Raw genomic sequence first — 14,780 nt, forward strand, 5'->3', positions numbered from 1 at the left:
GGAAATAGCAGAGGCTTTGACCATCATTTTCCAATCCTCTCTGGCTCAAGGTGTGATGATGGAGAACTGCTAAAATAGTACCTTTGTTTAAAAAGGGAGAAAGAGTTAGACTGAGTAATTACAGGCTAGTCAGCCTAACCTCAGTGGTGGGAAAATTATTGGAAAAAATTCTGAGGGATAGGATAAATCTTCATTTAGAAAGACATGGTTTAATCCAGGACAGTCAGCATGGATTTGTTAAGGGAAGGTCTTGTCTGATTAACTTGATTGAATTTTTTGAGGAGGTAACCAGGAGGGTCGATGAAGGTCGTGCATTTGATGTAGTGTATATGGATTTTAGCAAGGCTTTTGATAAGGTCCCACGTGGCAGACTGGTCACGAAAGTAAAAGCCCATGGGATCCAGGGCAAAGTGGCAAGTTGGATCCAAAATTGGCTCAGAGGCAAGAAGCAAAGGATAATGGTTAACGGGTGTTTTTGTGACTGAAAGGCTGTTTCCAGTTGAGTTCCACAGGGCTCAGTACTAGGTCCTGTAACGACCTTACTCAATGGCACAAAACCCACACGAGGCACATTCTATGGACAAGGTCACTCTATGACCTGAACCTTTATTCACAGGACCAAGAAGTGATGACCCTGCGTGGGACCTCCCTTTATATACCTGGATGACCAGGTAAGGAGTTTCTCCCACAAGTTCACCCCCTGTGGTCAAGGTGTGCATTGCTTAAGTATATACAGTATTGCAGTGGTGTTACATAGAGGTTACATATATGACATCACCTCCCTCCCAAAGTCTTATTGGGATCATAAGTTAAGTCCTTCAGGTGGCCTACGCTCCCTCGTGGAGCACCGCAGTTGGGGCTCTGGTTGTTGAGCCTTGGTGTGAGTGTCTGTCACCTGTGGTGATTCCGGCCTGTCTGGGCTGACCGCCGGGATTGTGCATGCTGCTGAATGTTCTTATTGCTCGTTCACTGGCAGTGGTGTGAGCACCATCTCATGATCTTCCTTGGGTTCCTCAGTGTCCATGCTGAACCTTTTTTTAACTTGGTCCAGATGCTTACGGCATATCTGCCCATTGTTAAGTTTAACCATGGTGACCCTGTTCCCCTCTTTGTCTATTACAGTACCCTCAAGCCATTTGGGCCCCACGGCGTGATTTAGGACAAATACGGGGTAATTTATTTCTATACATCTCCCCCTTGAATTTCGGTCATGGTACTCGTTTTGGGACTGGCTCTTGCCCTCAACTATGTCGGTCAGAACTGGGTGAATGAGGGATAACCGAGTTTTGAGTGTTCGTTTCATAAGTAGCTCAGCGGGCGGGACCCCCGTGAGCAAGTGCGGTCGGGACCTATAGGCCAGCAGGAGGCGCGATAGGCGGCATTGAAGGGAGGGTCCTTGAATCCTGAGCATACCTTGCTTAATGATTTGGACCGCTCGTTCCGCCTGGCCATTGGAAGCCGGCTTGAACGGTGCTGTCCTGACATGGTTGATGCCATTACCCGACATGAACTCCCGGAATTAGTAGCTCGTGAAACATGGGCCGTTATCGCTAACAAGGATGTCCGGCAAGCCGTGGGTTGCAAAGACTGCAGGTAGACTCTCCACAGTGATGGATGCCGTGCACGAATTCAAAATGATGCACTCGATCTATTTCAAGTACGTATCTACCACAATGAGAAACATTTTTCCCATGAACGGGCCCGCGTAGTCTACATGAATACGTGACCATGGCCTGGGCGCTTGTCAAATTGCCTCTGTTTTGGATTCGGTGGGCCGAATCCCATCTGCAGTAACCCTCCCGCCCAGGAACTCAGGAGCCAAAAACACACATTTAGACTTCTTGAGTCGCAGGCCTACCCGGTCCAGTCAGCGTAACACCTCCTCCAGGTTGTGGAGGTGCTCCTCGGTGTCACAACCCGTGATGAGGATGTCATCCTGAAATACGATTGTTCCAGGAATGGATTTGTGCAGGCTTTCCATGTTTCTTTGAAAAATCGCGGCCGCTGATCGAATGCCAAACGGGTACCTGTTGTAAACGAACAGTCCTTTGTGCGTAGTGATGGTGGTCAGTAGTTTAGATTTGTCGGCCAGTTCTTGGGTCATGTAGGCTGAAGTGAGATCCAACTTGGTCAACAGCTTGCCATCTGCCAGCCTGGCGAAAAGATCCTCCGCTCTCGGGAGCGGGTATTGGTCTTGTAGGGACACCCAATTGATAGTGGCCTTGTAATCGCCACTTATCCTGAAAGAACCATCCGCTTTTAGGACGGGAAAGATGGGGCTCGCCCAGTTGCTGAATTCAACGGGCGAGATGATGCCCTCTCTCAGCAAATGGTCCAATTCACTCTCAATTTTCTCCCGCATCACATACGGCACCACTCTGGCTTTGTGGTGCACTGGTCTGGCATCCGGGGTGATGCGTATCACTACTTTGGTACCTTTGAACATCCTGACGCCAGGTTGGAATAGTGACTCAAATTGCTGTAGGACTTGTGAGCACGAACTTCGCTCCACAGATGACATTGAATGCACATCCCCCCATTTCCAGTTCATCTCAGCTAACCAGCTCCTTCCCAACAGTGTGGGATCATTGCCCGGGACAATCCAGAGTGGCAGCCGGTTCACTGATCCATTGTGTGTGACCGCCAACATTGCACTGCCTAGTACTGGAATGATTTCTTTGCCATACGTCCGTAGTTGTGTCTCAATACTTTCTAGTTTGGGTCTACTGGCTTTGAGTGGCCATAGCTTTTCGAATTGTTGAACGCTCATGAGTGACTGGCTGGCCCCCGTGTCCAGCTCCATGCGAACTGACCGGGATGCTGTTTAATAAAACCTTCATCATCATTGGTGGCGTTTTGGTATATGAGCTGTGAATGTTTGCCACATGAACCCGCTGAACTTAAGCGTCCATTGACTTGCCCCAAGAGTCATCCTGCCTCACAGACCCCTCTTCTGGTCCATCCGCCATGTAAATTAGCCTGGTTCCAGGCTTCCTGCACATTCAGGCTAAATGGCCACTGAGGTTGCAATTTCTGCAGACAAATTGTTGAAACCTGCAAGTCCTGGCAGTATGTTTGCCTCCACACCTCCAGCATGAGCTGAGATTCCCATTGTTGTGAACAAAGGAGCTATGACCCGGCATTCCTCGCTGATTGTCCCTTTGACTGCCTTGAGTACCCTGTTATTGGGGTCAATGGCCCCATCCCGGACCACATTGTCCACTGTGATGGCATAAATGTCCGTTCAGCCTGCCATTGTCTCTGTTGAAAACCTACTCTAGGGTCTATTGCTGCCTGGGGTGTGTCGAACTGCCCTTGCCTGCCTGCGGGGCTCTGAGTCGTGTTTATGATATTGACTCCCTGATGCCCCACCGCGTTGGAGGCAGAATATTATTTTGGTTTCCTCCTCCCCCGCCATGAAAGTCTGAGCCATCAACGCTGCCGCTTCCAAAGTCAAGTCCTTGGTCTCAATTAACTTTCGGAAAATCCCCGCATGACCGTTGCCCTCAATAAATAAATCCCTCAACATCTCCCCCCTGCAGGCAACTGTGAATTTACAGAGGCTGGCCAAATGCTGGAGGTCCGCAACGAAGTCCGGTATGCTCTGTCCTTCATGACGTCGGTGGGTATAGAATCTGTGTCGGGCCATGTGTATGCTGCTCGCCGGTTTGAGGTGCTCACCAATTAATTTGCTGAGCTCTTCAAAGGTTTTGTCCACTGGCTTTTCAGGTGCTAGTAGGTTCTTCATGAGCGCGTAAGTCTTAGGTCCGCAGCTGGTCAGCAGATGGGCCATTCACTTGTCGGCCGCTGCATCTCCCAGCCATTCTTTCGTGACAAAGCTTTTCTGGAGCCTCTCAGTGAAATCGTCCCAGTCCTCACCAACACAGTATTGTTCCTCTGTGCTACCGGTGGCCATTCTCGTGGGTCGTTGATTCCCGTTTCTCGTCGCCAATGTAATGTCCTTACTCAATGGCACAAAACCCACATGAGGCACATTCTATGGACAAGATCACTCTATGACCTGAACCTTTATTCACAGGACCAAAAAGTGATGACTTTGCATGGGACCCCCCTTTATATACCTGGATGACCAGGTAAGGAGTGTCTCCCACAAGTTCACCCCCTGTGGTCAAGGTGTGCATTGCTTAAGTAGATACAGTATTGCAGTGGTGTTACATAGAGGTTACATACATGACAGGTCCCTTGCTTTTTGTGTATATATCAATGATTTAGACTTGAATGTAGTGGGTATGATTAAGAAGATTGCAGATGATACCAAAATCATCTGTGTGGTTGATAATGAACAAGAAATAAGGGATGTGTGCAATAAAGGTACAGCAGTTATCATGGGCGACTTTAATTTACATATAGATTGGGCTAATCAAACTGGTAGCAATGCGGTGGAGGAGGATTTCCTGGAGTGTATTAGGGATGGTTTTCTTGACCAATATGTCGAGGAACCAACTAGAGAGCTGGCCATCCTAGACTGGGTGATGTGTAATGAGAAGGGACTAATTAGCAATCATTTTGTGCGAAGCCCCTTGGGTAAGAGTGACCATAATATGGTAGAATTCTTTATTAAGATGGAGAGTGACAAAGTTAATTCAGAAACTAGGGTCCTGAACTTAAGGAAAGCTAACTTCGACGGTATGAGATGTGAATTGGCTAGAATCGACTGGCAAATGATACTTAAAGGGTTTACGGTGGATAGGCAATGGCAAACATTTATAGATCACATGGATGAACTTCAACAATTGTACATCCCTGTCTGGAGTAAAAATAAAACAGGGAAGGTGGCTCAACCATGGCTAACAAGGGAAATTAAGGATAGTGTTAGATCCAAGGAAGAGGCATATAAATTGGCCAGAAAAAGCAGCAAACCTGAGGACTGGGAGAAATATAGAATTCAGCAGAGGAGGACAAAGGGTTTAATTAGGAGGGGAAAAATAGAGTACTAGAGGAAGCTTGCCGGAAATATAAAAACTAACTGCAAAAGCTTCTATAGATATGTGAAGAGAAAAAGATTAGTGAAGACAAACGTAGGTCCCTTGCATTTGGACTCAGGTGAATTTATAATGGGGAACAAAGAAATGGCAGACCAATTGAACAAATACTTTGGTTCTATCTTCATGAAGGAAGACACAAATGACCTTCCGGATGTACTAGGGGGCCGAGGGTCTAGTGAGAAGGAGGAACTGAAGGATATCCTTATTAGGCGGGAAATTGCGTTAGGGAAATTGATGGGATTGAAGGCCGATAAATCCCCGGGGCCTGATACTCTGCATCCCAGAGTACTTAAGGAAGTGGCCCTAGAAATAGTGGATGCATTGGTGATCATTTTCCAACAGTCCATCGACTCTGGATCAGTTCCTATGGACTGGAGGGTAGCTAATGTAACACCACTTTTTAAAAAAGGAGGGAGAGAGAAAATGGGTAATTATAGAGTGGTTAGCCTGACATTAGTAGTAGGGAAAATGTTGGAATCAATTATTGAGAATGAAATAGCAGCGCATTTGGAAAACAGTGACAGGATCGGTGCAATGGATTTATGAAAGGGAAATCATGCTTGACAAATCTTCTGGATTTTTTGAGGATGTAACTAGTAGAGTGGACAAGGAAGTACCAGTGGATGTGGTGTATTTGGATTTTCAAAAGACCTTTGACAAGGTCCCACATAAGAGATTGGTGTGTAAAATCAAAGCACATGCTATTGTGGGTAATTTACTGGTGTGGATAAAGAATTGGTTGGCAGACAGGAAGCAGAGAGTCGGGATAAACGGGTCCTTTTCGGAATGGGAGGCAGTGACTAGTGGAGTGCCGCAGGGCTCAGTGCTGAGACCCCAGTTCTTTACAATATACATTAATAATTTGGATGAAGGAATTGAGTGTAATATCTCCAAGTTTGCAGATGACACTAAACTGCGTGGCGGTGTTAGCTGTGAGGAGAACGCTAAGAGGCTGCAGAATGATTTGGACAGGTTAGGTGAGTGGGCAAATGCATGGCAGATGCAGTATAATGTGGATAAATGTGCGGTTATCCATTTTGGGGGCAAAAACATGAAGGCAGAATATTATCTGAATGGCAACAGATTTGGAAAAGGGGAGGTGCAACGAGACCTGGGTGTCATGGTTCATCAGTCATTGAAAGTTGGCATGCAGGTACAGCAGACGATGAAGAAGGCAAATGGTATGTTGGCTTTCATAGCTAGGGGATTTGAGTATAGGAGCAGGAAGGTCTTACTGCAGTTGTACAGGGCCTTAGTGAGGCCTCACCTGGAATATTGTGTACAGTTTTGGTCTCCTAATCTGAGGAAGGACATTCTTGCTATTGAGGGAGTGCAGCGAAGGTTCACCAGACTGATTGGGATGAGAGGGATGAGAGAGGATCTCATAGAAACATATGAGATTCTGTCGGGACTGGACAGGTTAGATGTGGGAACAATGTTCCCGATGTTGGGGAAGTCCAGAATCAGGGGACACAGTCTTAGGATAAGGGGTAGGCCATTTAGGTCTGAGATGAGGAGAAACTTCTTCACTCAGAGAGTTGTTAACCTGTGGAATTCCCCTGCCGCAGAGAGCTGTTGATGCCAGTTCATTGGATATATTCAAGAGGGAGTTAGATATGGCCCCTATGGCTAAAGGGATCAAGGGGTATGGAGAAACACTCACCACATTTAAAAAGTCCTTGGATGTGCACTTGAAGTACCGTAACCTACAGGGTTATGGACCAAGTGGGATTAGGCTGGATAGCTCTTTGTTGGCCGGCGTAGACACAATGGGCCAAAATGGCCTCCTTCCGTGCTATAAATCTCTATGATTAATCTCGCATAGCTGAATACGACGTTAAATAGCATGAAGGACTCCCAACCAGCGCTACTTACATGTTAGTTGCTGGATTATTTATTTTCAGTGCTGGTGCAATTGTACACATTTTTGGAGCTTTTCTATTCTTGTGTATAGTCTACATGGAGTGGTCCGCCTGGTGCTGAAGTACTTTTTTTGTTGATTTAAAAGGATCATGAACTACTTACAGGTTAGTTGCTGGATTATTTCTTCTGACTGCTGGTGCAATTGTACTATTGGAGCTTTCCTATACTTGTTTAAAGTTTGAGGGGCCGAAATTCGCTTGATAACATTGGTGATGGGCAGCTAATGGGTGGCAAAGGCATACTGTCGGCGGAGAACGGCATCCACGCTTCCGTAGAAATTGAGTTGGGTGTTGGTGGAGGCACCAATAGGTAACACTGCGCCCTCTAACGCCACCCACGTGGTGACATCAACGAGCGTGCAATGCCTGCTTGGTGCCGCTGCTGCGATATTTGGTTTCTACCGGCAGGCATTCATACAGCCTGCAAAAAGCAGTCGGAACATCATGGACCCCGGCCCAGAGAGCAAGGTAAGTTTTTTTTCTTTATTTATTTCAGCAATTATTTAACTTCCCGTCACAAAATTGAGTAGGCCTCCAGCGCTCCCGTTGGCGCCCAAGGATGAGTGTGCAATGTTACTTTTAGCGCTGCCTCTCATCTTTGGGCAATAAAACTTCATTTGACAGTTTGAGGCATCCCCTCATGTCTGACTCTAAAATCAGTACTCAGACAGTGACACTGCCTCAAAAACGACCATACCAAATTTTGACCCTTGAATACTTTGCAAGGAGTGGTCTGACTGGTGCTGAAGGGGTCAGCGCTATGCGGAAGCTCAGCGTAGCACTGGTGCGCTTCAATGCCCCTCCCTTTCAGTTAAAGGAAGATACAAATAACCTTCCAAAGGTACTAGGGGATAGTGGGTCTAGTGAGAGGAGGAACTGAAGGATATCCTTATTAGGCGGGAAATTGTGTTAGGGAAATTGATGAGATTGAAGGCCGATAAATCCCAGGGGCCTGATAGTCTCCATCCCAGAGTGCTTAAGGAAGTGGCCCTAGAAATAGTGGATGCAGTGGTGATCATTTTCCAACAGTCTATCGATCTGGATCAGTTCCCTTGGACTGGAGGGTAGCTAATGTATCACCACTTTTTAAAAAGGGAGGGAGAGAGAAAACGGGTAATTATAGACCGGTTAGCTTGACATCAGTAGTGGGGAAAATGTTGGAATCGATCATGAAGGATGAAATAGCAGCGCATTTGGAAAGCGGTGACAGGATCGGATCAAGACAGCATGGATTTATGAACGGGAAATCATGCTTGACGAATCTTCTGGAAATTTTTTAAGGATGTAACTAGCAGAGTGGACAAGGGAGAACCAGTGGATGTGGTGTATTTGGACTTTCAGAAGGCTTTTGACAAGGTCCCGCACAAGATATTCTTGTGCAAAGTCAAAGCACCTGGTATTGGGGGTAATATACTGACGTAGATAGGGAACTGGTTGGCAGACAGGAAGCAGAGAGTCAGGATAAATGGGTCCCTTTCAGAATGGCAGCAGTGACTAGTGGAGTGCCGCAGGGCTCAGTGCTGGGACCCCAGCTCTTTACAATATACATTAACAATTTGGATGAAGGAATAGAGTGTAATATCTCCAAGTTTGCAGATGACACTAAACTGGGTGGCGGTGTGAGCTGTGAGAAGGACGCTAAGAGGCTGCAGGGTGACTTGGACAGGTTAGGTGAGTGGGCAAATGCATGGCAGATGCAGTATAATGTGGATAAATGTGAGGTTATCCATTTTGGGGGCAAAACCACGAAGGCAGAATATTATCTGAATGGCGGCAGACTAGGAAAAGGGGAGGTGCAACGAGGCCTGGGTATCATGGTTCATCAGTCATTGAAAGTGGGCAAGCAGATACAGCAGACGGTGAAGAAGGCAAATGGTATGTTGGCCTTCATAGCTAGGGGATTTGAATATAGAAGCAGGGAGGTCTTACTGCAGTTGTACAGGGCCTTAGTGAGGCCTCACCTGGAATATTGTGTTCAGTTTTGGTCTCCTAGTCTGAGGAACGACATTTTTGCTATTGAGGGAGTGCAGCGAAGGTTCACCAGACTGATTCCAGGGATGGCTGGGCTGTCATATGAGGAGAGACTGTATCAACTGGGCCTTTATTCACTGGAGTTTAGAAGGATGAGAGGGGATCTCATAGAAACATCTAAGATTCTGTCGGGACTAGACATGTTAGATGCGGGAAGAATGTTCCCGATGTTGGGGAAGTGCAGAACCAGGGGACATCGTCTTAGGATAAGGGGTAGGCCATTTAGGACTGAGATGAGGAGAAACTTCTTCACTCAGAGAGTTGTTAACCTGTGGAAGTCCCTGCCACAGAGAGTTGTTGATGCCAGTTCACTGGATATATTCAAGAGTGAGTTAGATATGGCTCTTACGGTTAAGGGGATCAAGGGGTATAGAGAGAAAGCAGGAAAGGGGTATTGAAGGAATGATCAGCCATGATCTAATTGAATGGCGGTACAGGCTCGAAGGGCGTAATGGCCTACTCCTGCACCTATTTTTCGATGTTTTCTTTCTATGTTCTAAAGGGGAGGACTGCTGAGTACTCTGCAGGCCCTTTGGTGGCCGCCACTGGGCCACCGTTCAACCGGGCCAGTGGTCCGGCACCCAAAAGGGAGTGCTGGGCTGTATGATGGCAAGTCGAGGCGAGGGCCGCCATTGTCGGGCCGACCCACAAGTTGGCCGACAAAATAAAATGTTGGCCCGGGGTGCACATGGCCTCCCCTTTAAGGGGTGCCCCAGGCGGATGTCATCGCCTGTGGCGTGCCGGCCCAGGGCACGGCGCTACCGGCAAAATCTTGGCCAATTTCACCCACAGTGCTAACACCACCCACCCCGAGGCGCTAATAGTGCTGGAGTCTGTCCAGTTCGATTTCGACCTTCCTCACCATATACGGAACCACCCGAGCTTTATGATGGATGGATCTTGCATCCGAGTCCACGTGGATCTGCACCTTGGCTCCTGTGAAGTTGCCGATGCCTGGTTCAAACAGCGAGGGAAACTTGCTCAGTACTTAGGCATATGTATCTTCCTCCGATGACAACACCTTGATGTCGTTCCAGTCGCTTCTGATTTTTTCAAGCCAGTTCCTGCCGAACAGCGTTGGGCCATTACCTGGGACAAACCATAGCGGTAACTCATGAACCGGACCATCATACCACACTTTAATTGTGGCACTGCTAATCACCGTTATGAGTTCTTTGGTGTACGTGCGCAACTTGGCATTGATTGGACTCAGCCTGGGCCTCACAGCCTTAGTGTCTCACAGCTTGTCGAATGTCCTCTGGCTCATTATCGATTGACTCGCCCCCGTGTCCAGTTCCATCGATAGCAGCACCCCATTAAATTTCACGTTGATCATTATCGGTTTGCTCTAAGTTAGGAATGAGTATAGTCCATACACTTCCTCCTTTGGTATCTTGGATTGCGTATCCGGATCTGCGCTAGTCTGACCATCATCCTCCATGTGGTGTGTTGCAGCATGCTTGCTTATCTGCGGACACTTGCGCTGGAGATGCCCCGCTCTCAGACAGCCTTTGCAACTATATTGCTTAAATCGGCACTGCTGGTGCTGGTGATTTCCTCCACAACGCCAACACGGAGAAATCGAATGCATTCCCACTGGCGGACTTTGGGCAGCCACAGGTTTTGCATAAGCAGTCGGGTAGGCCCTGCCATGTGCTACTCTGCCGAACGCCGAATCAATCATATTTACAGTACTTGCCGAGTTTAGATTTTTCACTGATATCTGCTTTGGACTTCTATCCGTCGTCATGCATGACTGAGCGATCGTGGTGGCCCTGTTCAAGTCCAATGTCTCCACCGCCAGTAGTTTTCGCAGGATCACCTCGTGGTTGATGCCAATTACAAAGAAGTCCCGCAGCATGTCTGCCAACACAGCCCCGAACCTACATGGTCCCGCTAGGTGTCTCAGGTCGGCAACAAATTCCGCCGTATTCTGGCTCTTTGAGTGAACATGCATGTAACATCTGTATCTCGAGATGATGATGCCTTCGTCTGACTTAAGGTGGTCCTGTACCAGTGTACACAATTCTTCATATGTCTTCTCTGTTGGACTCACAGGCAGGAGTAGATCCTTTATCAGATTTTTGGATCGCAAACCTTGAGGAACACTGCCCGCCGCTGATCTGCATCGCTGACCTCCTCCATTTTGTTGGCCATGAAGAACTGGCTCAAATGACTCAGAAAGTCTGCCCAATCTTCTCCTTTCACAAAACGCTCCAACAATCCAATTGTGATCATTTTTGTATGCAAAGGTTCTTGTTGCCTCGTCGCCAAATGTTGTGTATACAATAACTGTTAGACTGAGGGTGTTTAACTCCAAGAGGTATGACCTTGGCTCTGCTTTATTAAGGCCCAAAGTGACTAATATACAAAATGGCTGGCCTTTTATACTTGGGCTGCACACACGTGCGTGCAGCCCAATGGCTTCCAACAGTGATGCCATCTGGTGGCTAGTGATCCTAAAAGTACATACATGACAGTATGAGATGTCTTTGCTTCACTAAAGAGGTTGTCACTGAAATCTGCCAACTGTTGCAACCTCAAAGCAGGACAAAGACAGCAATGCCTGTGCCTGTCAAGGTCACCGTGTTTTTTAACTTTAATGTGCATGCCTCCTTCCAGGCTGCTGCTGGAAATTATCAACACCTTGCAGTTTGCAATACCATAAGGGAGGTCACTGAGGCTCTCTATACATAGAGAGACAGCTTCAGCTCATTTCCACTTGCCGTGACAAGCAGGTGGAGCAAACACGAGGGTTTGCATGGAGCACAGCTTCCCCATGGTGCAGTGTACCACTGACTGCATACATTAGCTTATGTGCACCTCATGTGAACTCTGCCATTTTCATGAACCGAAAGGGATTCTCCACTCCGTCAATGTGCAACTGGTGTGTGACCACAGGCAGCGCATCATACAGGTGAATGCCCGGTTATCCTGGCAGTAGTTACGATTCCTTCATTCTGCGGTAATCCTCTGTGCCATCTGTATTTGAACCACCATAGCAAGTCAAAGGCTGGCTATTGGGTGACGGGGGTTATCCACTCATGGCTCATGACACTGGTCCGGAACACGCACACGTGTGCACAGAGGAAAGCAGCTTTGTGTTCCATGGAGCCACTACCAGTCTTCCAGGACGATGCCTCAGCAATCCTACACTTGCACAACAGGCATACAATGAGAGCCATGCTGCCACAAGGATCAATATAGAGTACGCCGTCGGCGTTTTTAAGCAATGCTTCCGCTGCCTGAACCGCTCTGGAGGAGCCCTGCAGTACTCAGCTGAATGGTATCAAGATTTGTGCTGGTATGCTGCATGCTGCACAACCTGGCCATTATGAGGGAACAGCCCTTGCCACCCCCAACAGGTGGGAAGCTGAGGAGCAGAAGCATGAGGAGAAGAAGGAAGTGGAGGAACAAGAAGAGGAAGGGAAGCTGCAACATAGACAGCCCCTTTTTGGGGCTCTACGTAATCAAATAATTAATGAGCAACACCAGTAACCTCAACCAAACCTCCTCATTCACCAACCGCCCCATGCTCCTTACCTTTCTTCTATCACTGACCATCTTTCCGACAACACAAAAATAAAAACCACCAGAAAATGCACATTCCAATCCAAATTTATAAATTCAATCATGACATAATGCACCCAAAAATAAACAAATTGCCCTTCTGCATTTCCATAGTGCCTGAATTCTGTGTGCCTTTGCCTATTCTAGTGCCCCTATGAGGTGCTTCCCCAGTGGTTGCAGCAAGGGTGGTGGAAGGCTGCTGACCTCCAATTGAGGAGTCTGCAGATGACCTTGGAGGTCGGCCTCGAGCAGCTCTGGGCCTAGAAGGCCAGCTAAGGCTGCATGATTTCGGCCTAAGATGCAACAGTCTGGACTGGCTGATGGACAGGGAGCAGCAAGGGCACTGACAGAGTGACAGGGGTGGGAGCAGGAATGTTGTCATCAATGTGCCTCAGCAATCCTACTGACCTGTTGGAGAACAGATTCAGAGACTGCTGTGAGACCCTGGAAATCCCGTTGAGCAGTGGTATATAGAACATGATGGTAGCAGTCTGAGTTTCCACTGCAGTCCTCAGGCTGCAGGTGGAAGCTGTTTGTGCTGCAATGGAAGCTGTGATGTCGAAAATCAAACACTGCATCATGATGGGTTCCACAGCTATGCTGATGGAGGTGACCACCCATTCCATGTTGGAAAGGATTGGCTCCAAGCTCTGCACAAAGCCCTACCCCAAATTGGTGCTGGACTCCTCCATGCTACTTCACATTGAGCGCAGGCTTTCTGCTAGGCTTTCCAGTGCACCAAGCGTTTGGTTATCTACAACCATCCGCCTTCTTCTGTAGCCTGGCCCATCGAAGTCCTCATCTGAGACCTCTGCAGCAGAACTCCTATGTGACCTCACCCTCCAGTGAGTTGACATCTGCGCTATTCTTTCCACCTCCACCCTGGCTCCTGCGCTCTTGTATCTGGTGTCACAACATGTGCAGATTCCTTCTCTATCCTAGCCTCTAAAATATGCACAATGTCAGTATCTGAGCTGATAGTTGTGAGGGTAAGATCAAGTGATGGTGTCTCTTTATTTTTACTGTCTTCCTCTTCCTCCACTGACTGTGAAGGCTCTAGTTCATGGGTAGCTGAAATTAACAAGGGTTGGGTTGTGGTGAGAGGAGAAGGTGAGAAGTTCGAGCTTACACCACCTGCTGTTTCTAAGTTATAAGAGATTGAGGAATGATGGAGAGGTGGGATGAGAGGAGAGTTAGGTATGGTGATACCGTCATCATCGTGCGCTAGTGGCTACGCCTTCAGTGATGCCCCTTCCCATGACAGCCAGCACTGTTTCCTCCATTGGGGTTAAAACAACGCTTGTCCTCCTCAAGTTCTTTGCTGCTGCCTGCTGTTATGCGCCATCTTTTCCTGCGAGAAAAAGGGAAGTGTGTCAGTGAGTGTCCTGCAATATGTTTGGGTGCCAATCTGTACAAACTGAGAGTTGTGGGTGTGAGGTAAAGTATATGAATTTTAGGGTTGATTTCTGATTGATCGAGATTGTTGATCGATGGGGGATGTAGAGAATTGAGCAGAGGCGCAGTTGGTAGGATATGCCATTTGAAGATGAACTCACTCACCTTGACAACTTGTGTGAGATTGTTAAACTTCTCCCTGCACTGCATTCATGTTCTTGGAGCTACACTCCTGGCATTGGCCTCTGCCACTACTTCTTCTCACTGTCTCTTGAGAATCTGTCTGGAGGGCCTTCTGCCACCGACTCCAACCTGCCGGCAGATATAGGACGTCACTGCTCCTTTCCACCTCTTCCAGCAAGATCTCCAGTGCAATGTCTAAAAACCTTGGTGCACGCTCTCTTACATGTTCAGCCATTTCCCAAAGTATCAGAGCACAGAATCAGTTTTCAACTGACTCCCAGCACTTCTTGCAGCCACAATGCACCTAATCTTTAAGAAGTGCAAGCTGCCTTTAAATAGCATTAGCCACTCGTGATTATCGGACCTCCTGCTGATACATGCAACCAAAGATGAGCATGGATAGCGCTGGCTGCAGACAGAACTCACGTAAAACAGTAGGCAGCACTGTGCTGCCTGCAAACCAATGAACGGGCATGGGTTAATCGCATACCGCAATCCCTGCGCCTATTTTCAGGGGTTAGCCAATTTCTCCCCCATAGAATGTTAACATTTTACAGCACAGATGAGGTCATTCAGATCTTCTTGTTTATGCCAGCTCTCTGAAAGAGATCTTCACTTAGCCCCATTGCCCTGCTTTTTCCCCATACCCTTTAGTACTTTTGAAATGTAGTTA

This window comes from Pristiophorus japonicus, chromosome 3 (genome assembly GCF_044704955.1).
Source record: "Pristiophorus japonicus isolate sPriJap1 chromosome 3, sPriJap1.hap1, whole genome shotgun sequence".
Lineage (NCBI taxonomy): Eukaryota > Metazoa > Chordata > Chondrichthyes > Pristiophoridae > Pristiophorus > Pristiophorus japonicus.